This window comes from Phocoena sinus, chromosome X, assembly GCF_008692025.1.
Source record: "Phocoena sinus isolate mPhoSin1 chromosome X, mPhoSin1.pri, whole genome shotgun sequence".
Taxonomy (NCBI): Eukaryota; Metazoa; Chordata; class Mammalia; order Artiodactyla; family Phocoenidae; genus Phocoena; species Phocoena sinus.
In genome coordinates, this window is record NC_045784.1 from 29232020 (window position 1) to 29259467 (window position 27448).

General features: G+C 35.9%; 1 protein-coding gene across 1 annotated transcript in view; it reads right to left on the minus strand.

The window, feature by feature from the left end:
* The window catches only part of DMD (dystrophin), a 2099690-nt gene that overhangs the window by 1772878 nt on the left and 299364 nt on the right, over window positions 1-27448 (minus strand). The gene's annotated exons all lie outside the window — the stretch shown is intronic.

A 27448-nucleotide genomic window follows, 5' to 3' on the forward strand; every position in this document is an offset into this window, starting at 1 on the left:
CACTAGCTATGTATTTTACATTTGATAGTGTATACATGTCCATGCCACTCTCCCGCTTTGTCCCAGCTTACCCTTCCCCCTCCCCGTGACCTCAAGTCCATTCTCTACGTCTGCATCTTTATTCCTGTCCTGCCCCTAGGTTCGTCAGAACCATTTTTTTTTTTTTTTTTAGATTCCATATATATGTATTAGCATATGGTATTCGTTTTTCTCTTTCTGACTTACTTCACTCTGTAGGACAGACTCTAGGTCCATCCACCTCACTACAAATAACTCAATTTCATTTATTTTTATGGCTGAGTAATATTCCATTTTATGTATATGTGCCACATCTTCTTTATCCATTCATCTGTTGATGGACACTTAGTTGCTTCCATGTCCTGGGTATTGTAAATAGTGCTGCGATGAACATTGTGGTACATGACTGTTTTTGAATTACGGTTTTCTCAGGGTATATGCCCAGTAGTGGGATTGCTGGGTCATATGGTAGTTCTATTTTTAGTTTTTTTATCTGCCCATAATTTAAACATAAACTCTTCTGAAGATTTAGCTTTAGATCCCTTTTGCTTTTAACCGTGTGCCATATGATTTTGCCATCTCATCAGGCCAAATGGCTTAAACTCCATATGGATGACTCCAAATTCATTATCTTTAATTCTGGCATCTTGCCTGTGTTACCCTCTCAATGCCACATCTATCAAATTCACACAATGATCTCCCTCCTCAGACCTAGACCCGTGTTTGAGGAGATTGTTGGAAATCTGTACTTGGACATCCCATCAACAAATCAAATCCAGTATATACCAAATACAGCTCATCAGCTCTCCTTTATAAGCCTTCTCCTCATCCATATTTCCTATCTTATCTAATGACACCACCATCCTCTTTTTTCAGTTAAGAAAAATGTTATTTTTGACTTATTCTCTCACATCCCTGAATTGCATCAATCCTAAGCCTTATTGACTCTAGATTCAAAATGTCAACTATAATAAACTCTAACACGGTCTTCCAACCTATAATTCTCAAACCCTGACTACTATCCAATTCAGTCTATACAGTACAACCAGAGTCATATTCCTAAATCATGCTTTTGATTACTCTAAGCACATTTGCCTATTGGTTCATACTCTTTCTTACCCTGCAGATTCCATTTTCGTGCTCTGTCTTTAGTCTCCTTCTTCTCCTCCAACATCCTTTTTCAAGGCTCTGTTTCAATTAATTATTTCTTGATGCCCACTTGCCTTATCCTTCCTTTACCATCAACTCCAGAAAAAATCTTGCTCTTGTTTTCCCTCAGTCATTTGTTTATGTCTTGACTTAGCAATGATCATTAAATGACTAATATTAAAGTGTGTGTGTGTGTGTGTGTGTATGTGTGTGTGTGTGTGTGTGTGTGTGTGTGTGTGTGTGTGTCCCCACTGTATAATGAACTCATAGCTGGCAGAAATTGGTTTTTATTTTAATTTTTTATCCTCTACTACAGCTACCACTGTATATTGCACTTAGTGAAAGCTCAGTACACATTTGTTGAATTTGAAGCTGATGAACAGTTCGTCAATTTTCAGCTACATTTATTTTCTTGACTGAGTTGTACCGTGAGGAAAACTAATTTGTACCAAATTGGACACATTTCAACTACTTACACTATTACTTTAATGTTTTCATTGAACACCGGCGTCTGTGAATAGCCTCTAGGTACATTTAAACTTTAAGATAAAAGGTAGTTTTCATCAAAATGATTTATAATCAATAACATTGCCAATTAAAATCCAATAATTAAGATATACACAAATACCACGAAGCTTCAACTAAGAGAATTACAAGAGGATGCCAGTGGATAATGGCGATATTTGGTGATCACAGCTTCCCTTTCCCCTCTAGCAAGTGTTCCGCTGCAGAATCAGTCTTAGGAGAGTCTTGCAGCCAGATATAAGCAGAGAAATATCATCTGACTACACTTCCGACATGCCTGGTTTGTGAAATTCAAATGGATTAATATGACTGAGAGGAACTCAAGATTTAAAAGAGCACTTCCCTGAGAGCACTGTAGTTACCATTTAAAACTCATCAGCACATGTGATGAAATATCGCCTTTAGAAAACTATTTTGTCATATAAAAAGGTAAAATTAAGAAATACACTAACATTTGAACAAATATCATCTTTAATAACATTGTAATTCTGAATCTGTTCTGTTTGTATTGAGATTTTTTTGTACTCTTTTAACTGTAGTGTAGTACAATTGAAGATATTTTAAAATTAATTATTCAGGGCTTCCCTGGTGGCGCAGTGGTTAAGAATCCTCCTGCCGATGCAGGGGACACGGGTTCGAGCCCTGGTCTCGGAAGATCCCACATGCCTTGGAGCAACTAAGCCCGTGCACCACAACTACTGAGCCTGTGCTCTAGAGCCCGTGCGCCACAACTACTGAGCTTGTGCTCTAGATCCCGTGCACCACAACTACTGAGCTTGTGCTCTAGATCCCGTGAGCCATAACTACTGAAGCCCGCACGCCTAGAGCCCATGCTCCACAGCAAGAGAAGCCACCGCAATGAGAAGCCCGCACACCGCAACAAAGAGTAGCCCTGTTCACCACAACTAGAGAAAGCCCACGCGCAGCAACGAAGACCCAATGCAGCCAAAAAAAGGAAAATAAAAATAAATAAATTTATAAAAAATTAAAAAAATAAAATAAAATATTCAGATAATGGCCTCAGCTCTGTTTGGGTCGATGTAATCTTGTGAAAGTTAACAGTTTGAAAGTTATAGAAAAAAAAACTGTAGGTGCTCCACCCACGTCCACTAAGATTCCATTAACATCTGTGTGTGCCTATCCCCTGGCTTTTGTGGGCTTTGCTTTTCCAAAATCTGCACCTGCATCTCTTTGGATGACTATCCTCAGGCTTTAAAAGCTGCTTTGCCCAAAAGACCAGAGAACTGGCAGTACCTTGGTGTCTGTGTTACCTCAGGGTAGTCTTAAGCCAATGATTGAGCAGTATAGGAATACAAAAGAACAGCTCCTGCGCTTTAAGCTGGAACACACTCTGAAGGGTGATTTAGACCCAGAGTATTCCTGTAGGATTAGCCTGAGGCTGGGACTTTGCCTGCAATTGCCCCTTGTATAACTCCTTCCCTATTCCTGCTTGACTTCCCTTGCTCCCTTATTTGTCATCCCTGGAAACATTTCCTTAATAAATCACTTGCACGTAAATCCTCATCTCCAGACGGGCTTCAGGAAAACCCAACCTGAAACAGGCATTCTCCCAATTCTAGTAGTAAGGGCATCATATTTCTATTTGAAGATACTAGATAATGGGGTAAAACACACCAGTAAGTGAGGATGGGAATTTACTAAGGCAACCAGCTTCCCCCCTCTTCTTTCACACTTACAAACATTACATTCCTGTAAGGAGCCTGTCATCCACTTTCCACTGCTCTGCTCCCACATGTACTACCTTCTCCTCCTCGCCTCCTCTTTGAATTCAATTCTCCACTGTCATTTACTATTCTTTATCTTGGTTAATACCTTCTGTGTATTACCTGAGGAAAGTGAAAAAGAATATCTACTGGGGACAAACACCTGAACTCTAAATCACATTGCTTCTGTTTCCTCCCTAAATGGGCTCAGCATCTCTCTGTGGGTTACTATTAGTATTCTGAATGGGATATTCTTGTGCAGGCTTGTACTTTACATGGTAGGATATTTAACATGCCTCACTTTCCCCACTAGACATACATAGGATTTCCTCACAACCAATCATTGTGACAACCAAAAAAATATGACTACACATATTTCCAAATGCCACCAAGGAGATGGTATCCCCCAGCTCCCAACCACCTTTGGGAACCAGTAAATAAGCAATAATGTTCTACCTATTATCCATGATTTGAAGTTACTTTTCAACTCGCCTACTTCCGTCTCTGACCTTGCTTTCATCTATGATGATCAGAGATAGGGGCCATTGTGATACAGAAAGAACATTTGACAAGAGGACTAAAAGCTTCCAAAATGACATTTTCCCATGTGAAAAGTATAGAGTTTATTTTATATGACTGGTGAAATTGTGTTTAAAAAAAATCATCACCTGCCCATAATTTAAATAAGATACTTAATGAGTGTGAGATAAAATAAGCTTGGGTTCAATTTAATTAGACATTTGAACTTAATAGTACATTTAGTACTACTGTATGAAAAATGATCGAGAAATAAATAATTTTTATAATGGGATTTAATTATTAGATTTATTGCATTATGTATTTAATGATGCCATGTTAAAAGGATTAAGTGAATCTTTAACTTCAACAAAATGTTAGGGTGCACAACTGTAGCTCTACGGAGATTTTTATTAGTATTATAATCCATTCAGACAAGAAATTACTAAAATAGTATTACAGCATATTATGGCTTTCCTGGAGCTGGATCACAAAACAAACATGAGTAACTGTATCGAGTACTGCAGGAAATCTCTAATAAAGTTGTGAGTTATCACACCGGTGGTTCGATTAGATGATAGAATCTTATTGATTTTTAAATAATTTAATACAAACAGTTAATTTTCACCTCTAATAATGAAGGAAAAGTGGTGGGACAGAGGCAGGGTACCTCTACAATATTTGTATTTTATATAAGCTCTTGAATCTATTCCTTATGTTATGTTATCCACATATATCGAGTCTCTTAATGCCTACATATCTCACAGCTATTCTCTCTAAACCTCTTGCAGCCAAAGGGATAACTGAAAGTTTGCTACCTTCCTCACGGGAAAAATTTTAAAGGCAAAGGGGCATTCAGGTAGAAATAATATACATTAATGCCAGTGACTGTGGCAAACTCATCTTGGGCCTGGGGAAACTATGGTAATAAAGGAAGAATATTGCAGGAGAAAGGGTTGCCATTTACATATGGGCACATGACCTTCAACTTAGTTTGTATTTATAATTCACTAGTTTAACTCTGAGCTCCCTAAAAAGTGAGACTTCTGCTGCCTCCCCTCCAAATTATTTTCTCCTTCTTTGCTTCTTCATATTTGAAACTCCTGTATAATACCACCATTAATAATTTCCTTTGTTGATGCCAGCTAGTAACAACTGATAGGGATTCATTCAACAAATATTGATTGAATGAATGAATGAATAGCAGTTAATTTCAAGAACCTCTAACATATTTTAATTTGCTATAAATTGATGCTTTCCATATTTGAAAGAAAATTATGATTTGATAAAGTTCAGTGTTTTCTTTTTTGCTTTACTTTTTGGTAGGTTAATTCCTGATATAAATGATCCTTTCCAGTTCAACTGGCTAGACAAGAGGTATGGTACCATAAAAAGAATGCTTAGCTAGAAATCAAGACCTTTAGTTCCTACTTTCATTTACTCTATCAAATAGCCATGACATCTTGTCATTTAATTCGCAGACGGCTTCATTTCCACAGAAAGACAGAAAGAATGTCAAGATGTTCTTGAATGTATCCTAACAGTCATGACCTTTGTTTAGGAATTCCTCTTCTCTCTTATGAACAGATACTAGCTTCCTAGGTAACCTCCCCACCTGTATTCTCCCCATCCACATTCTACTCCACATACTGCCACTACATATACCTTCCCAAGATGCAAAAAATAAATCTGAAAATATCATTCTACTTTTTTAAAAACACATTCATCTCAATTGAGCAGCATATTTTCCATCCACATTCTATCCCTAGTCCATCTTTCCTACTTCCTCTTCAACTGCTTGCCAACCTCCGCTCCCCAAATCTACCCTACCATCATACCAAACTACCCACTGGTTCCTGACCACAACTGGTTCATGACTTTACACTACCCAACATTTTCCTTATTGGCTAAGAGGCTGAAAGCTCCAACAGGCAAAAACATATCTTTTTCAGCTGAGTATTTTCAGCATCTAACAGACTGTCTGCATAGAGCAGGTGTCTAATACATGTTTGGAGAGAGTTGGACTTGAACACTCTGTCGAACCCATGCTGGCATGCAAAATCTTTTTATTTTCAAGGCCAAAGTCAATATCAATTCCAACTCCAGCTCATCCCCAGTCAAGTAAAGGTGGTCTCTGCCTCTTTCTGTCTCCATAGCACATTGTACAGACCCCTGGGATAGTACATATTACACAGTCTTGTAATTATTTTTTCCATAACTATTTTTCCCATTCAAATGTCATCTCCTTCTAACTCAAGAATGCTAGGTACATGGTAGAATCCCAGTCAAATTTGGTTGAGTTAAAAAGAGTAAGATTCCTTTCAACTCTGAAATCTGATGGTTCTAAGTAATTATTTTTTTTAAAAAAGCTAAAGATCTTACAGTGAATTACTTATGAATACAAACTGGTATAAAGCTGAAATCATGAAGGAAATTGGCAAAAAGTATTACAATAAGTACAGTTAGGAATGGTAGATGCCACTGTCAGTCTACTTCTTTGAACTGTATGAGCTAAAAAAGCCAATTAGACACTGAGCATTTACTAAAACTCTTCTTTGAAGCTAGTTCTAAATAATAGAGTTGAAGCAAATGAAACTTCAGCTCACTGCCTTTACCTTGGCTCTAGAATATTTTGAAGTTAACATTCCAAATATTTCTTAAAGCATTCTGAACCGGGTTTTTGTTTTTGATGGTTTTATTTTTTAATTTTTTAAATTTTTTTGATGGTTTTATTTTTGTAGAGAGAACACAGCCACTATTTCTGAGTCCATATCTGAATGTTAAATACTTAATGTTAGGACAATACTGCCTTTAAAAGAATTTAATATTCAATATTTACATAACTGCTCTTGTGAAAATAATAAATAAATATCCTTTATCATCACTAGAGAGGACATCTTTAGCACTTCTAGTTAGAAATGTTAAACATTGTACACTGTCATTTCTACAATGTCCAAATGTTCATAGTAGGCAGAAATTATTATTTGTTAGGTCATAATTCATGTCTTTGAAAAATACTTTCTCCAGAGGGCAAGGTAATTTTGCAAAGGTGGTGGAGTTACAAGATGTAAATATGAGATGTTCACATATTGCCTTATCTTAAACATTGTGCTTGTTCATTTTTTAATCCTTAAAATTCCATGAAAATATTTTAGTTAACAAAATATTTTAGTTAATTATTTAACAATTACTAATTTATTAATACCTTAATTACTTTCTTTTCCAAATTTCTTGGAAATACTGCCATCTGTGCCGGTTAGTTATTTTGTTTTTCTTATATTCACATGCACTCACCATTTCATACTCTGCTTTGTGATGCTGAGGCTCAGATTCTGTAAGCCACATTTCCATCTTGCTGGCTCATTCCTTGTTAGGACCTGGCAATAGGGAGCACTGCAGGGAGACTGCAGGACTAGAAGCCAGAGAAAGGACTTACTCATTCCTATCTGCTTCCTGCGGACTTACTGCTCCTATTAGCAGTGTCCCCAGACTTGCTTTTTCATGCCTACAGTAGCACTTGTTTTTAGTAACAGCTGTTGAAGCCAGCTTGCTTCTTTTCCCCCCCAACACTTACAGAATCAGCTTCATTGCACCCCTGCTGTAGAAATAATACCAGCACCAACTGCCTGGCAGAGGTCTGGGACTCAGTCTTATCGGGCCCCTTCTGCTGTCTCAGAGATACCAGCACCAGCCAGTCGGTACCCACTCCTTGGAGGTCTAAGATCCAGCTCAGTAATGTCCAGGTCCCCCAAGCTTCTTTTTTTTTGCTTTTATTTTGAATTTTATTTTATTTCATTTTTATACAGAAGGTTCTTATTAGTTATCTATTCTATGTATATTAGTGTATATATGTCAATCCCACTCTCCCAATTCCCCAAGCTTCTAAGTTTTAGAAATTCTGATTGATCCTTTCTCTTTGATTTCTCATTGTCAGGAGTGATGGCTATTGTACTTTGGCAGTTGCCACCTCTATTCTCTTCTTCCTCTTTCAGTTTTCCAATATTTAAATCACAATTCTTTATATTAAATTCTCTTCTGTTAAAATAACTGAAGTGGTTTCTGTCTGTTAATTGGATGCTGAATGACACACTATTCCAGACCCAAACTCGTGAATATCACAATGGAAACAGAACATAAGTTTTGCTTGGTTGAGCACTGAGTAAGAAGAATTTCTCATATTCCTTCAAATGCCACCTAATTTTATATTACTTTTCAGTATCATTTTCTACTACTTTCATAATATAAATAAATTAATGATTCTATTATTAGCACTGAAGTATTTAAGCATCTGGACAGCCATATGTATAAATGTATACTCTCTGTAGATAAGACTTAGTTGTGTTAGAATCAAACATTGCAATTCAACCACAGACAGTTGAATGGAATCTTGCTCTATAGCTACTTTTCAAAGTCAGCATGAATAGTAAAAATAAAATATGATAAAAATGAGCCTGGAAAATCCCTATATCATCCATATTATATACATGGTTAGATTTTAAATCCTGTACAGTCATCTCTCACACACCAAACTTTAGGAATCACTGAGCTAAACTCAAAGAACATAAAGCAAGTGTATGCAGCTTTCTTAACATGCAAAGCTTCCTGATTCTAAGGAAACCTAAAAAGTGCTTTGCTTACCTGCTGGGTTTTCTGCATTATGTCTTAAAATTAAACATACCCTATCATAATACTTTTAATAAACATACTTGTTGTAAAGAATAGACAGGACGGTGGAACCTTAAAGTTAGCACATAAATTAACTGAGTGTCCTGCAATATGAACCTATCCACACTGTCTCAGTCATACAAATTAAAAAACTGAAGGGATCTGAGCAAATCCAAGAGGATAATTCTGCTTAGAAAGTTGTCATTACATTACATATACCGTGCTTGAAACTTGATGCCAAAAATCAATTTTAGTCAGTGAATGGCAATTTTATAGCTTATTTATTAAATTTACAATACACTGAAATCTGAATTCTCTATTACTATCATTTCTTATTTGGAAACCGGTAATTGCTTCTTTCTTGTGCATTTCTAAAGCATAATACCTGATATTAGCTGACACTGTTCCAATAATTTTTACTTTAACTATGGAAATTTCCTTTTAAAAATCACCATTCTAGAGTTAATATTCTACCAGCTTTTCACAAATTAAATTTGTTACTAGAAAATGGCCTCTGTTGTATCTTAAATTGATACTCCTAAAAAGTTATCCCTTTTCATAATATTTCTCATTGTACTTTTTCTGTAGATGTTCTATAGAGGGACTTGAGAGAAATTCAGCATATCTAATAAAGAAGGAAATAAAAGAGAAGTAAATAGTTTTTTGGATGTGGTTTACGCTACTTCTTGTCTTTGTTTTTCCTTGACCATTACATACAAAGTTACTTAAACATGCTACCTCCACTATCTCCACTATCCTCTACTCCAGGACCAGCCTTGGTCCTAGACTGAAGGAATTTAAAGTTCTCTACTCCTTTACATTTATAAGTTAAGGTCAAGGCCTAAATTCCTATTGGTCCAGCAGCCCATTGCTTAAACTAGACTTTTGCTCTCATCTTTATGATCCAGCTTCTCTTCCTGTACTTGCACTTCTGAGACTGAGAACCTTGACCAAAGTCTTCAGAATTAAATTCCACCAAGAAGGCAGAGACGCTTCACTGCTTTAATGCCAGTACTCTGTGGTTCTTCAGTGCCTGGCCACCTCTGTGGAGGTGACTGATGACAAAGTGCAATTATAATGGAATAATCACAGTTCAAGCATACAGAAACGGAATTGGGAAGCCATTGAAGATCTAGTCTCAGACACATCTCTGCACCACTGAGAACCTGAACTTTCCTTGAACTATACCAGACCCAAGGACACTACCGGCCGTAGTCAGAACAACACCTGCCAGCTGCTACCTTGTGGTCTCAAGGTCTCCCCTTGTAACTACGCAACCATTTCAAACTCTTTCAAACCAATTCTTACTTAACAAACACCCTACTTCTTGCCAGCTCCAATTATAATTCTTGATAAACAACTCATGTAACTAACTGTAACCTTGACGTTTTCGCTTTTATAAGCCTCCCCCATTTTGTAGTCCAGTGGAACACAATTCAAATGCTTTTTGAATCTGTGTCTCCTAGGTTACAGTCCTAACAAACCCCAAATAAACACCTTTTTATTTCAATCAGGTCTCTGTTTCTGAAATTTTGGTTAATATGATCAACAGAGGTTGTTTGAATGACTGGAAGGATGAATGAAACTCAGCTTGATACCTTAAATGTAACCACTGCATCTGTTCCAAAGCGCTTTGTTGCTTCATAACTGCCTTTCAAAGTCTAGAATAAAATCCTGAATTCAATGCGCATAGCTGGTTCTCCCATTACCTGCTACTGGAAACCCTGGCATAGAGTACTTTACTCTGACCAATTTGCTCCTTATTTCACCCATGATTTTGTATTTCCTCACTTGCTAGAGGCTGTACTTACCTCCTTCTGAGTGTCTGCTTCAGCAACTGCTCATCTGCCTAGATTTCTTCCTTCTCTTGGAATCCCCCAATCTGCATTTGTATCCTCTGGGTGCTGACCATCTCTTTTTCATATGCACCCTGACTATTCCAATTCTCTTATGTGAAACCTGGCAGTTAGGAATTTAAGACAGCACTGCATTCTTGGTGATTCATGCACAGAAAGAGAGACAGGCCTAGGACAAGATATGAGAGTCCAGAGAATGTAGCAGACCCAATGACAATTCTAGACGTATTCAATTTGATGATTTCCAATCAGGTAGACAGAAAACAAGAGGGAGATGTCAAGGGACAGCTGAGTGGCAGGAAAATATATAATTAATTAATCAATCAGTTTAACAACTAATAATAAATAAATTGAATAATTAAAGCTACATCAGCAGCTACCTCTATTGAGTTCTTACTATATGCCAGACACTTTACATACATTATCTCATTTAAAATTCACCAAAAAAATTCATGAAGACGATGATATTCATCAACATTCATTTTAAAGATAAGCAATCTAAAGGAAAATTTGAGTAATTTGCTCTAAGTCCTAAAACTGACTTTAGGTGATGTTGCCAGAATTTGAACCTCATTCATGTGGTACCATAGCTTAGTCAAATATCTCCTGAGCTAGATTCCACTCTAACAACTCTAAACTCCACCAAAATACCTTAAAACCCATATTTTATATACTTTTTCTCCTCAGTCTACCACTATGGAATACACTAGCTTTAAAACTGCAATAAGACACCATTCTTTTAAGTGACCCACCACCTCAAAATTGCAAGTCCAGAAAAGTACGAAAATGATCACTAAACTCACCAAACAGGGGTAATGTATCTATCACTATCAGCTTTGCATCTTTTCAGGATGTTGAATAACTTTATCTCCAACCGAGTGGCAAGAATGAATTCTTTATGTTGTCCCTAAATTTCAGGTTGTCCTTTAGTTTTGTAGTACATATTTAACTGTACCTACACACATGCTTGAGCAGCTGCTGTGTTTTGGAAAGTCATAAGCTGAAGGTTAAGGAATATGCTCTTGTGACTAGATTTGTAGGGATCCTAGCCTAGTGCCACTCATATCATTCCTTTACTAAATATTATTTCTTGATAATGATGCTAATCTGCTCGGAGTCATGGGGCCATAAAAAGGGAATATCTTCTATGGGTTAAGATGTGCTATTCTCATTAACTGAACAACTAGAATGAATTTAATCACAGCAGTCAAGGGAAGCTACTGCATCATTCCAAGACAAATTAGAGAAATTGCACCCCTGTGGTGTAACCTTTGATTTCGATTAGAGGTTTCAGACTGCTTCCCACGGCTGGATGCAAAATATTCAGATTCCTAAAGAGGATGGAAGGTAAGTTTATGACTTTGCATCGTGGAACTGTACGGCTGACAACTGCAAAGCCTCAGGTTTTTAAGAGAAACTAGAAAAACCAACAGTCAATGATTATTATTTCCATAAAAATTAAACTCCCCAATTGTGTATAAATATAAAGAATATATACAAATTACTCTTTCATATGATTCAGTAGATAAACTACTGGTATAGCTAACCCTGTTATTACCAAAACTCATGCAAGCAATATTAAGATAAAACAATTAGACTGCTTTTAAAAAATTATTTAAAAGTCAAAATTATTAATTAATTTGTTGTTAAATGAAAGGAACCTACAAAAGAAATGGAAATGTGTTGAGATTCTTCTATTGAGGACTTGTAAAACAAAAACATAATACTGTCTTTCTGATGCATCACACAGAGTGTGGAAATAAAAGTTGAGGGTTTAGAATAAAATATTCTAATATTTCCAGGGAAAATGTAAATATCTATGCATTATCCATAATTGTTTCACTTGAGGAAAACAAATTTCATTCCAGGTAGTATATAATCTCTCTCTCCCTCTCTCTCTCTCTCTCTCTCAGAATCTAGACTCCAAGAATATATTATTTGCAATAGAACTCAAATTCTTATTGTATATGTGTTAGTTTGCAATCAAACTGAATGTAATTCAGTAGAAACTGAATGTAAAAAATTAATACAGTAAAAATACACAAATGAATGTATATCGATATATTATATATAGATCTATATTATAGATAGATATTGCATTGCATATGTATATATAAAATATGTATTATATATTTATATGTAACCCCCATAAACTATGAATTTAACCCAGACAGCAGATTTTCTGGAATATAAAAACATTTGCTTATCATTATGTGAGTTAGCTTGTGATATCAGCATTATTTTTAAAACATGCTAAGCTTGTTATCAAATTCTAATATCTCTAAAGCAAAATTTTGGTTACACAAAGTAGTTTATAAGACAGGGGTATTTATCCACACTCAGTTTTATGTGCCAAATTATGCTGGGGGGAGTGTAAATTGGTAAAACAATTTTCCTGAGTATTTACATGATACATATGAAGAGTCTTTTAAAAAAGTTAGTATCATTTGATCTAATAATTTCAAGGCCTGGAAGCTGTCCAAAAGAAACACACAAAAAATGGTCAGCTGAGTTATTTAGGATGGTAAAGAAATAAAAATAACCTAAGTCCACATAATGGGATATTATGGAACCATTTAGAGTGAGCCTATAATAACATAAAAGTACATGCATGACAGTAAATAAAAGGGATAAGAAGTTACAAGTATAGCAGTATCTAGCTAAATAAACAAATATGAAAATAAATAGAGAAAAACCTAATCTCAGATAGAAATATACCTGACCAAATATGCCAAAATAGCAATGACAGCTTGCCTTAGGAAGTGAAAATAGGTTGATATTTTTTGTTTGTTTTATATTCTTGTACTTCCTCCAACCCAATTTTGAATAATAAAAATGTCTTACTTCTATTACTTAAAAGTTTATCAAAAATAAACCACAAAATTACCCAAAAACTACATATTATGAAGTGTAAGAATCCCGGTTGTTTATTGCTTTTTCTTGCATCCATTTAACTTCTACAGGTCAACAGCCCTGCTCCTACATATTCCTAGAATGTTGGTTACATTTTCTCATCCAATGGGCACTGAGAAATCACCAAATGAAAACAGTTGAATGGGTAAGAAATCAAAACATTACTGGAGAAATTAATAATTTCACCTTTACAACAAGTAATATATAGCACTTCAATAATTTTAAATATTGAGCTTTTGCATTTTTCCTGAAATCCATGTAAACGTGATTGGATGTTGAGGAAAATGATCAGTGTCACAGACTGTTATTTTTCACACGTGGTTATTAGCCTACTTTTCCAACTTCTCACTGAATCCACAAATTTGAGTGCTTTGTCCATCTCCATATAACCATTTCAGCTAAAAATGCAGGAACACATTCCTCAAATTATCACCAAATGAAAGTTTTATATCTAGCTTAAAAATCAGTATTACTAAATCAATTATAGCATGCAGGTGCTTACAAAGAATAGTGTATTTAAAATATATTAAGTATCATAATATCGAATGTAATTACAAAATTACTCTGTTTTGTGGCACCTTACAAGGACTTAAAATAAAACCTTAGCTAGGTGCCAAATTTAAATGAAAAACTCAAATAACAAAATAAAGGGAACTATCCCTTTCTGAAAACACAGATATGCTAGCATTGCATGTATCTGTTTACATTGACCTTTTTTGATAACTTACCTAGACCAAAATAAATGGCCAGCTATATAAACTATATAGCTACAAGCTAACAAGCTATATAGCTACAAATCACTTTCCAAAAATCTTTTGAAATTTTACATCAAAAACCTCACTCATTGTCACACTCTTGCTGTAAAATCTCAGTGTTGGACAATAACCCAAGAAAAACAAAATGAGAAAAGTCTTGTGTATTTTCTGTTTACTTTGAATATGTTTTTTTTGGAATTTCAGAAGTGTTTTCATTTGATATGTTGCTTAATCTAGTGCCTACACTTTCCCAACAATTTCTAAGATCAGGGAAAAATACATTCTACACACTAATATCCAATTACCATCTAAATTTCAAGTTACTTTTAAAAATTTTAATCTTGTTCATGTTACCCCAGAATCTTTTCTGTTTGTTCCCATTTGGCTAACTGTGGAAATAAAAATGCTAAATGAAGTAAAATAATTTTAACTTCCAATCACTTGGGAGAATTTTTTTGGTGAAAATCATCATTTCTAAGGAGACACCAAAATTCTCTCTCAATTGCCCCTCTTCCCTCTCCCCTCAGCCTTGATGTTTCATCTACTTTTACAGTGAATAACATGTGAAAAAACAGAGCATTTTTCTTAACAGAAGAGAGCTTAAGGAGGTAGTCAAGCTAGACATTAACCAACCAGCATTTCAATTTCAATCTGAACACAAAGTGTTTTCAAACGGGTCCCTTGGGCTCTTGAAAATAATTCAATTCTTAATTTCTGCATGGTGGGACATATTTTGAGATACTAACCAGTGTTTTTCCCTAAAATATTTTTTGTTACACTGAAACTCTGCCCCACTTTCCTTAATCAGACAACAGGGAGGGTGTCCCATGCTTATAACCTTATAGAAATAGTCAACATCCTGATTTTTGATTTTTCAAAATCTAAATCCAGGCATTGAAAATATATTTGTAAAATAAAGTAAAATGTCTAGGCCATTTTCTCCATCTCTTAGTCTAGATAATATTTTTCCTCGACTGGATGGAGGAGGCAAGGTGAAGGAGAAGCAAGAATGTTAGACAAGAGTATGTTCCTGAAAGAAATAGTGGAAGAAACATCACCACCCTCCCCCTCATCACCGCCATCACCACCAGATACATTTAGGGGAATCCAAGTGCAGAAGTAACTGGGTCTCACTCTCTAGTGCAGCTCACCAGGAATGTGACAGGGCTCCAAAGTTATCCCAAACCCAGGATAGAGGTATGTGCAATGTATTTGAGCAGATGGGCATGAGATGGCCACCTAGTACCCACGAACTTCAGCAGTGCAGAGGGTGCAGTGGAATCGTTTCCCATATGCCTCCAGAGAATGCTGTGCTCAGTAGGTTTCTGGAGGACCCAGAATAAGGTAACAGTCACACGTTTCTTGTCTGTACAGATATATGAAAAAGTGTAGGGCTTGGAAACAACGAACAAGGTCCCTATGGGACCAACGTGCATAGAATCTGCTAACCCATGCCCACCGGCAAATCTTGGCACTGTATCAGTCTGCCTCCAAAAATTTAAGACGAAACCCCAGAGAAAAGTGGAGCATATCAGTCCTTAATTGGCTGATTAAATGTGTGGAATCTGACAGAAAGGAGGCTTAATATATAAAGTAAATTCAGATACAGAAAAATGCAATTACTGAGATTCACTGCCACTGCATGTAGGGGCTTATCTGGGGATTTCTAAGAACCATACAGCATCTGAACCACAACACAAACTGGTAACAAAGCACATACAAGAATTAGAACCAATTGATCTTGAGACAAAAGTCTGTGACCCTGAGAGAGAAACAACGAGGAGACATGAAGGGGACACTCAGAAGTCACAGTGAATTTCTGAAATAATGATCTACTGGGATGAGACTGTTGGAAAGTTCTATGGACTGCTTTAAACGTCCTGGGTATTTTCATAGGTTCTGGCAGAAGAAGAAAATAGTGAACTCCTTGTAAGATTTTGGAGGCGAACTTAACATCAGACTCTGAGTTTCTAAAAGGACTGAAACTTTTCTAGATATGTTATAAACATATCTACATTGTTAATTTTGTCTTATACAGTATAGTCAATTAGCATCTTAAAATTATAACAAAATAATTATTTAATACTTATGTAAATATAAATGAGTAAAAGCACATACATACAAACATACATACATACATAAATGGGACAAAACTTTTCCTAGAGCAGGAAGTCAATCGGCACCAGGTGCAGATACATAGGCAAGAGAACCCACTATGGGGGAAAAGTACACCCTTAACCTGTTCTGAATGTGGTTCCTGGGGCATGAGTGAGAAACTGTGTCTTGGAGGAATTTTCTAGGTATTTTCAACCCAATTCCAAGAGAAAAACTTTTCAAAGGCAACAGCTGAAAAAAAAAAAAAAATGCCAATACCTTCCTTTGGCTTTGATACTAAGAAGGTTGAACAGTCTCAGATGCTTTGGGAAATCCACGAAGAGAATGTTTCTCATAATCTGGAGCTGTGTTATCCAACACAGTAGCCAACTGTGGCTATTGAGTGGTTAGTGAGCGTTTGAGATGTGGCTGGTGCGACGGAGGAAGTAAAATTTTAAATCTGCTTAATTTTGCTTCATTTTCGTTTTAATTTAAAACTGAAGCAGTGTCAACTATTTTCCCATTAAACATAACTTCATTCATTTCGTAGGACAGCAGTTCAATTTAACCCATGAAAACTGAGCACCTGAATTCAGATGTGCCGTGAGTGTAAACACCCACCGGAATTTGAAGGCTTAGTACATTCTTATTAAGAATGTAGAATGTCTCACTAGTATTTTGTTATTGATTGCACACAAATAATAATAGTTTAGATATACTGAGATGAATTAATTATTAAATTAATTTTTCTTGTTCCTTTTTACTTCTTTTTAAAGTGACTACTAGAAAACTTGAAATTACAAATGTAGCTCATGTCACATTTCTATCAGACGGTGCTGATCGGGAGTACAGCTCCAAAACATAGCAAGAAACCAGACTTACATTTCTTCCACATCTGAGTTTTGACACCAACATTCATTCCTGCTACATACACACTGGTATGTGTATCTAGCACATAAATAATGAAAACCAGACACTTTCTTCTCATCAAACCCCTCAAATATCTATCAAGTAAAAACGAGAGAAGGAGGGTTTAGAAAAGAGAGAAAGAGAAATAAGTGGGTCATATAAATTAAGATACAGTAACAACATTAGAATCATGAGTATTTAAACCTACATCTTCTGAGAAAAGCACAAGATTCAAAGTAAATTTAAAAATTGATCGAAATTTAATTTAATTTCCTTGTTCATCCATGTTTTTTTTTTCTCTTTACTAGTTTTCATGGGAACCAGCACTTACAGTCATAACTTTCAGTCTCCCTGCACTTCTGTTTTCTTATCAGTAAAATTGGAACTAAACCTACTGGACTCACCAGGCCATCCCTTGAATCAGATCCTAGTTTGGGGGATACTGGCTACATGTGCCCATGGTTAGTACAGCCATGTGACACAGAAACGCGAGCCACAGAACCCTGATTCTCCAGGTATTAAATTTGCTAGTTTACAACTTGGAAAACATTAAGCATGAGATTTCAAGCAATTTCCTGAACAGCAGGGAGATTCTCCAGTGGGGCCCTCGCAGAACACACAGCTGTAAACTTTATCTACAGTTTGCACCTGACCTGGCCTCTGGCTACCACTCAACCCCTCACACTCTGATCCAGTTTCTAGTCTTCCATCAATCTCTAGAACTCAGCAAACTCTTATGCCACTCAAATACTTCCCTGTAGTACTGACAACAGTACTGCACATTAACATCACTTGAGGAGCTTTTAATTATTTCTTTTTGGACCGCACTTTGTGGCTTGTGGGATCTTAGTTCCCCAACCAGGTATTGAACCTAGGCCCTCGGCAGTGAGAGCGCAGAGTCCTAACCACTAGACCACCAGCGAATTCCTGAGGAGCTTTTAAAAACATACCAATGGAAGCCAAATACACAGAAGACCTGATTCAATTGGTCTGGGATGTGACGTAGAACAAGGTGTTTTTCCAAAGTCCAGCAGGTGATGCTAATTGCAACCAAGGTTAAAAAGGACTAGATTAGATCATTGCTTGCTGTGAGCATGTTCTGTGTTTAGCAGTCCAGTTTCTATGCCCCCTTCCTTCGGTAACATTATACAAAACATAATTAGGGAAAACCCTCTTCTGCTGTACTCTGTGTGTTTACTGGTGTTGCTTCCAGATTGGGCCTAGACGATCGGTACATCCCACCCCCCTGGACACAATGAGTGTTTAAGCATGAGCATCAAAGACTAAAATCCACCTAAAAGGCATGGGAAGACTTAGGAACTTAATTCTCCCATACATGATGGTGACTGGCTGCCTTTAACGAACACTTTCTCTTGGGAAGTTTATATTAGAGTGAAAATCATCTATCCCTAGGGAGTAGGGGTAACTGTAGAAGCAGAGACTGAAAGCAGTTAATTCTTAAGAATGGTGCAACACCACCTAAAATGGTAGACCAACTGCTGCACTGTCTACTTCAAGGGTCCAGTTTTTCATGAATCTAGATTCTGTGACTACAGTTCTCCGAAGTGACATTGCAGTCTCCTTGACGTTTGGTTATTCAGCTGTTGAGACAGTTTCCTGACCTTCCTTCTATCCCCATGCATCCTTTAAACAAGCTGATTTTGTCTCTGTTCCATGTAACATAGAGACTATATTTAGAGCCCCATTATACCACAATTCCGAGCTGTGTCCTCTTGGATATGTTTGTTACCATTAGTTCTTGTCCTCCATTTCCTCCTCTACAGAATTAAGAGAATAATATCACCTATGCCCTATATCTGTGGCTGTGAACATATATTTACATGATGTGTGTGATGTATGTAAATTATCTTGTATGGTAGACACCCTTTCGGACATTATAGTGATCATCTTCCTCCCCAGTCATCTTTATCACTATTGAAGGCCTTAAAAAAGTATTTAGAGATGATTAAATTTATTGTGGCAAACAGTGGGGTTATTAAGCAAAGTAGTCAGTTGTGGACACCCAAATTTTTTTCTTGAGCCATTATCACAATTAAGTTGGAAAAATGAAACATATTTTAGATTTTTTTTTTCCATATCCACAAAAAGAGCATCATATCTACGGAAACTAAATTCTTTGTGCTAATAAATAATCCCCTACTTTTTCTACTGCAGTATATTGATTTACTGGTCCCATTTTTCACTCTGAGATAATAAAATTATGTATCTGGCCTATGGTGGGACAGATGATCTCCTTTGGTCAAAGGGATGTTAACAAACACGACACAAGCAGAGCCTTGACATCTGGGCTTGCTACCTTGTAACCCAGTTAGAAAAGTAATGCCCATGAGAAACAACATGTACGGAGTAGCCAGCACCACTTCAGCTTGGGCTTCAGTTTGCAACACATTGAACAAATCTAAACTCAACCTGGAGTTTGAAGGCATGCCCACAGACCTGCAACCTGAAGCAGAGCCACCAAGCTGACGATCTTAGGTCAACCAGTCCCGCCTGACCATGAGAATCACTGCTTGTTGGAAGCTGCTAAGTTCGGGGAAGGGTTCTTACACAACAGTATTGTGGTAAGAGCTGACTAATACCTTTACCCAGATAAACCTATTTTTTGGTACCATGATTATATGCCTCACTAGCTTTGTCATTGTTGTTTCTCTGTGTGTGTTTCAACAAAGTCAAATATCAACTCTAGGGACAATACTAGTGTCTGAGTCATCTCTGGGTACCGTAACAAAATATCATAGACTGGGTGGCTTGAACAATGGAGATTTTCTCACAGTTATGGAGGGTGGAAGTCTGAGATCAGGGTGCCAGTACTATCAGCTTCTGGTGGGAGCTCTCTTCCTGGCTTATAGAGAGCCACCTTCTTGCTGTGTTCTCACATGACAGAGAGGAAGAAAACAAGCTCTCTGGTTTCTCTTCTTATAAGGGCACTGATCCCACCAGACCAGGACCCCATCCTTATAACCTCATCTCCAAATACGTTGAGGGCTAGGCTTTTAACATTCAGTCCACAACAATAAATAAAGGACTACAACATTTATTTCATTCAGTAACATTTTGTTTGATGAGTGACATGAAATTGGTGATGCAATTTGTTTAGTTATATAATACCACAACAAAGATTAAGGACTGAACCAGAGCGAACACTTTACAGTCCTGCTTCAATTCATCAGAACTGAGTTCTCTAGGATTATAAAAGGAAAGTTGTAGTTCTAAAAAAAATCCAACCTTCCCTCACATATGAGTGGAATGTGGGGTGCTGTGCTAATCCCCCTGCAGTTGGGAGCTTCATGGTTGATCAGGTCATGACTTTGGCTTGTGGAAGATAGATTTTTGAGAGCATTCTGGGGGCAACAGCCATTCAGATGCTCCTGCTCCAATGGGACACAGTATCCAACAGTCAAGAGGCAGAATCCAGGCCAGTATAAGGCAATAAAATAAACAATGAGGGTTCCAGGCCACAGCAAGAAGATTCCAAGTGGATGTTTAAAATCAGAACTGGAAAGATTCTTATGGAGCTATTAAGGGTGCTGAGATGGCTTGGGATATGTGCGTGCGCGCGCGTGTGTGTGTGTGTGTGTGTGTGTGTGTGTATGTATATGGTATAAATATATGAGATATGTGTGTATCTATCTATCTATCTAACTATATGGTATAAATAAGCAATATTCCTACTCTTCTTTTCTTATAACTCTTAAAATTATCCATGAGATAAAGTACAGTCTAAAGGAAGGGATCATCCAGTACACTGGGAACTAGTAACACTTTTCTTGCCAAGGTTGAAAAGAATGATAATGACTATAATGACTTATAAGAAAATTAAATCTAAGAGCACAGCCTCCAAGAAGAAATCATGATACAGGGTTTATGTACACAGCTGTGCTATCAAAAGAATCCGATGTGCTGTGCCCTGATGCTTTTCCTCTGAAGAGTTCAAAAATATGTGGAGAATACCCTACTCCTTCATATAACCTTGAGCAACCTGCTGTAGCCCGTTTAATTGGTATGCTGCGATCATACCCCTCTTGATGACACCCCTAGGGTATACTAGGAGGCAGGTTTCACCTTGGCACCTTTCATCATACAGGAAGTAAACTGCTTTATGGATAAAAATAGCTCGGCATAGACTCACTATTGACACCTGCCATCCCTGGTGACTTCAGGGCTCATCAGCAACGCACAACTGTTTTAAAATAAAGCCAAGAGTCGCATATATGATTGAAATCGCAGGGATAATGAGAAGGAAACAGGAAGAGGTCACAATGCTTTGAGGGCTGAGCTATAGATTAGAAAAAATTAGGGCCCTAAAAGAAACCCTATTGAAGGGGTTTAGGGATAGAGCTATTTTTAAAGCAGTGATAACAGAACAATGGTGTCACCTCACATAACATTCCAGTAACTAAGATAATTCACTTGACTGCAAGACTAATGAAACACAGGGTGTGAAATGGAGAGCTATTTTTCAAGGTTATTCAAGTTAAAGTTTCGAGCAACTGAACATCCTCCATTTTCCAATGGGAGATAACCCTTAGTTTTCACTGCATTTAACTGTCTTTGCCATACTAAATGCATTAGCAGAAGGTAGATTTTAAACAGCTGTAAGTGAAAATATTTTTTAGATTCGAGAACATTGTCGTGTACAGAATTTAAATTGTTGTATGATGAAAAGTTAAAATGTGAGCAACTACAACAGCCAATATTCAGGATAAAATGCTTATAGCCTTTACTTTTGAGGGCTTTTGCAATGAGGAAGTCTGTTTTTCATCTTCTCCAATGATACTTTAAAACGAGCCTTCAAGCACCTACAAAAGTTACAAAAGCAAATTGCTTTTACTCTAACGACTGGGCATTTTATGTGTTTTTATTTTGCATATTAAATATGTCCTTAAAATAGTTCTTGTACTTCAGTTCACTTGTTAGAAGTTCACAACAGGGTTTTCATTAAACTCTAGTTTCTGAGGAAATTTCTTAACTCAGTGTAAAAAGTATTAATGGTGACTACAATTTTATTCTTTTTAGAAAAACATCTCAGATATAACCATAAAATAGGGGATCAAAAAAAATACAGGAAGGAGAAGGGAGAAGGTCAGGGGAGATCATGGGAGGTGAGGGGAAGCAAGAGGTGAAGAGAAAAACAGTGATTTTCATTATTATCAGATAAACTGAAGCATAGGTAGAAAAAGTCAATGACATTACGAAGTCTTTCATAAGAAAACACAGTTTTAGGTTGGAGGGCTCTAATTTCGGGAATCTTTACTATTTGGACAATCACAATTATCCTTTTAATGTTCCATCTGATTTACCAGCTTTCATGTCATAACTACCAGTTAATATCCTCTGGCAACTTTAAATCACTTGCCAACTGCTGTTGTATAATTCAAGTGAAAGAGGTGGATATACCCAAAGGCTTATCTGGGTTTTGTCTTCATTTTTCCTATTTTAAAGTTCAAAACAAGTCATTTTTTCTTTCTTCTCTGCAATCAATATAAAATATGTGTCTGTAATATTAAGGAGAGCAGGACTGTGTTTGTTAGCAGGTTTAGTTCAATGAAATAGTAGGCAAGCATTTTTTCTTAATTAGTCCTCCGCTCTGAATTTTTCTCCACTTTAAGCAGTAAATGAAAATGCAGTGAGCCCCTCACAGTATTCTTCTTTCAAATTAAAGGAGCTGTCATGCAATAAAGCATATCCATGTTAAATATAATCACAAGTCCCATATGTAGAGCTGTCATTTTATTTTTAAGAGATATTTTTTTCATAAGCCAGGAATGAAATTGCTTTGACAAATAATTGTTGTGTATTTACACTTTGCTCTAAATGTAAGCTTCCAAGTGGGCTTAAAAAAAAATTAATTTGCATTAAAAACCATGTTTTCACAAGATGTTTGTTTTGCTACAGAGATATGCTCTGTTCCCTTACTGCCATCCACAAGAGTAAAGAAAGGTAAGGCACTGGAGTTTGAGAAGTCACACTGTGTTTCTGGCCTATTTGAGGAAGTTCTGGGGCTGCGCCCATCATGTCACCCAGTAAAAAAGTCAATTCCTGTTTCTCCAATATCAGAAACAAAAGACTTGAACTGGAAGTCACTGAGCTAATTCAGATCCCAAAATACATTTTGCGGGACTTGTACAGAATTTTTAACTGGAGGAAATCTTTTCAAATTAGTCATCAAATAAGGGGTGATCACCTACTGTGTGCCAAGGCACTGTTCCAGGGGCTTGGGATTCATCAATAGATAAAATGAAAAAAAAAAAAAAATCCCACCTTATGAGGTAGTACACTAGGAGATGCCAGTTAAAAATCCAGACTCAAAAAGTGGAACAGCTGGCCAAAATACCTCTAAACTCTTCCATGGCCACCACTGGATTGAACTGAACAGCAGTCACCCATTTTAGACTAGCCATGGGCATTCCATTTGCCAGTTCTGTCTAATTCACACAACATCCAAATGCATTTAGATCCACATGTTTTACTCATTTCCATTACCTCTCAGGTTCATGTATGCATTTTAGTTTTGGACTCTTGATCTAACCCCTGCATTATTTTATTTTATCTTATTTATTTCATTTCATTTTAGGTTCTTATTTTTAATCCAGTATAATATCATATAAAAGGTTTATACTCAATTCTAAAGCAGAATGTTCTAGATTCTTAAATTGGCTTTGGCATAAATAAGTTGAGTAAATTTGAACAAGTCACTTAAACTCTGTGTGACCCAGTTACATTGTAAATAAAATAAGAGTTTTAACTTGGTGAATCTGAAACTGAATTCTTAGAAATCCCGTGCTTCATTTGAGCAGCTTTAATTTTGGTCTCATGTTTGGGTCTTCCTTAAGTTAGATTTTGTTTAAAGAGAGTTTATCGCTAAAGAAAAAAAAAAGTTTGGGAACCATTGGGGTATATGATCTCTATGATCCCTTACAATCTTAAGCCTATATGATTTAACATTATACAAATGCAAATTTTGTTTTCTTATTTAACTTTTAATGTATAAATGTCATAGTCCCTCAAGTTGCTTAAAATTCCTTAAGTTGGAATAGGTCTTATAGACTGCTCTTCCACAGTATTCAATTAACTGCATAATAAACTAAAAATATTCACAGAAACTAGTAGACATCTGGCAAAATTATATAGGCAAGAATGGAAATAGTAAACACAGAATGAATATTTGGAGGAAGAAACGGTAGTGTATTTGGAAAGGGTCTCATAGGGAGGGTCTCTGAGTATTGGCAATATTTTGTTTCTTAAGCAAAGTGAACACAAGGAACAGTTCAAGGCATTAGTGTTCTAGATATAAATTGTGTATGTACATATATTATGAGTGAAAAAAAGGAACTTTACATCTATAGTTCCTTTGATTTAAGCCCACATTTCTAGGCAAAATGTCTCATACAAAGAAAGTAAAAACAGCCCAAAGTAAAGGTATTTTATTACAATTGTCAGGTGGTGTTTAAATCATAAATAACATTTTAATTTAAAATATTTTATTATTTATTTACTATCAATTCTTCCAATAAGCCCAAAAAGTGAAAATGCCTGCTGTATAAAAATACCTAAAATGTAAGGTAGTCAGCAGCTGCTCTTCCAATAAGACTAAAAGATGAAAATATGTTTGTTATATATAAAAAAACTAAAGTATAAAGCAATGGTATATTTTGAAAAAATCAAGCTCTAGTTTTTAATTTTATGAAACAATAAATTCTTACTTATAATTTAATATAATTAAGTCAGAATCAAATACTGTTAACACTTAAGTTTTTAAACTCATAGAAAAATACACATTCCAAAAATGTAATAAACAGTATTTATACTGCTAAACATTTATATCAATATCCAAAGATAATCTCTCTCACTGCTACAATATTTTTTGAAAGGAAAAATAATTTTGAAGGCAAACCAGTGTACAGTTTGAAGAGGTTATTTGTCCTCCTTAAAAATCTTGAAACTTTTAAATGATCTACATCAAATTTTGAAAAATATTATCTTCAAATGTATCATTTCTTAAACTACAAGCTCTGCCAGACTGCTAAGAACTCTCAAAAGACTACAATTTGCAAGTGTAGCCACTGTTTTGAAATACTAATTTTAACCTTACTTTTGAAACTACCTAATGACAAATTGCCTAATTTTGAGACAATATTCATAAAAAATCCATATTCCACATAGTCATGAGTTAAATATCAGCATTATGAGTAGCTATTTCAAAAGCTGGTTTCTTATGTACCCTGTGCCATTTAAATTTTTTTCCATAAATGTTTAACCCCTACTGGTACCACCACTGATGATATTATAGGAAATGCTAAAGTCACAATCATATAGAAAAATAAGCTTAGAGATTAGTATAGATGGTCTGAACATGAATATAGTAAAGGGGTTAGGTACAGAGGATGATTAAGTTATTTATCATATCCTTTCATCTACTTTTATCTATTTTATATTTTAATTGTAAATTATACGCAGTTATTCAACTTAATTTTTGACCTCATAAAAAGTATAAGTAAGCTCTTCAGTATTAAATGACAATGTATGAACATTTTGTTTATAGACACACATGTTGTATTCTGACCAATCTTTATACCGATTTCTGTAATAATATATTAAGTAAGACTTTACAAGAGAATAATATATACCATACAAATTATAAAAATACAATAGCAAAAAAAATGAGTAAAAGAAATTCCTTCTTAGCAAGCTTCATACACACACACGCACGCACACACACACACACACACACAGATATTTTCTTTGCTGACATACACTCAATTTTCACATAATATATCTTGCTAATGCTCAAATAGACACAAATGAAAAATTTACAAAAGTGTTTATATAGTTCTGGCAGAAAGTAAGGTGCATTAGAGGAAAAATAACCATGAGATTTTTAGAAAGAGACCAAATTTTAATATAGTGAGTGCTAATTCAGTTTAACTCAGTTAATGTTTACCACATACAAACAATGTCTTAAGCGCTGATAATTAAACATAAGTATTTTCTAAATCAGAAGTGGGCAACACACATTTCTCTGTATATAAATGGCCAGACATATTACTCTATCCCTGTCTTAGGAGTATCCCAAAGTACTAGTTTGAACTGCTATGAAGCATGCAGCTCAAAGTAACTCATTAAATGGCCCTACAGACAAAATAATATGCCATCCTTAATATGCACAAGAGAGGGAAATAAAAGCTTTCATTTCTTGGGGGGAAAAACACTGGAATGGCAGAAAGATAAGATTTTTGAAGAAAAAAAGAAAAAGACACTTGTCAGTCCCAAGGGATACATTTCAAGAAGCAGCATATACTGGAGAAAGTGAAAAAAGGTAAAACATGACTGATGTAAGAAAACAACTTTAAATTATAAATTGTATAGTATCTATAAACCAGGGAAATATCCAAAATTAAAAACAAGGCAAGAAAATATAACTAAAGAAATCCCATTAACTAGGAGCAATTAAAAGGGTTAAGTGCAAAAAAAAAAAAATGTAACTGAGAGCAGATTAACTTTTTAAAATAAGAACATTCATAGCAACATCTAGACCAAAGCAGAATTTATCTAATGAAATTTTATCTGATACATGAGAGACAAGCATGGATACTGAGCTCCTTGGGTGTATGTTTCTCTGGGCATTACATAAAGAGGTTAACATACAGCAACTGAGAAACAAATAATGCACGATATTATTTCTTCAGGAGAAAAACATAAAAGTACTCCTAGCTAAATACTTACTCATTGATGGTATTATGGCCAAACAAGGAACTTTTCTAATGTGGTCCACCTCTCCTACAAAATAGTCTCAGTTATTCATTCATTCATTCATTCATTTCATTTTCTGAAATCTTGAGGATAAGTAAGAATAAAACAACGCTCTGCTCAGGGAGCTTACAACCAAATAAGGAAGAAGATGTAAATTACTATCATCTATCAGTCTACCCAAGCTGGAAACCTGACCTCATCTCATTTCTTTCTTCCTCTTTACCCCATATTTAGTATCACTCACCTGGTTCTACTGAACCCTACTTCCTAACTCTATTTCCAGTTGTGTCCCTTTGTCTTCATCTGGCTCCTATCAGAATCTCTCAATGCGTATTAAAATCTTCTAATCGCCTATCTATTCTCTCCACCACAGGATTATCTTGTAAAACATATTTCTTTTTGTACTAACACACTGATTAGAGCCACAACGTGGCCCCCACCCCAATGACCACATTATAAAATTCCAACTCTTTAACCTGACTTAGAAGACGTTGCTGGCCTGCTTATCTTTCTATTCCCACATGAGCATCCTTCATCCAACTTTCCATTAAAT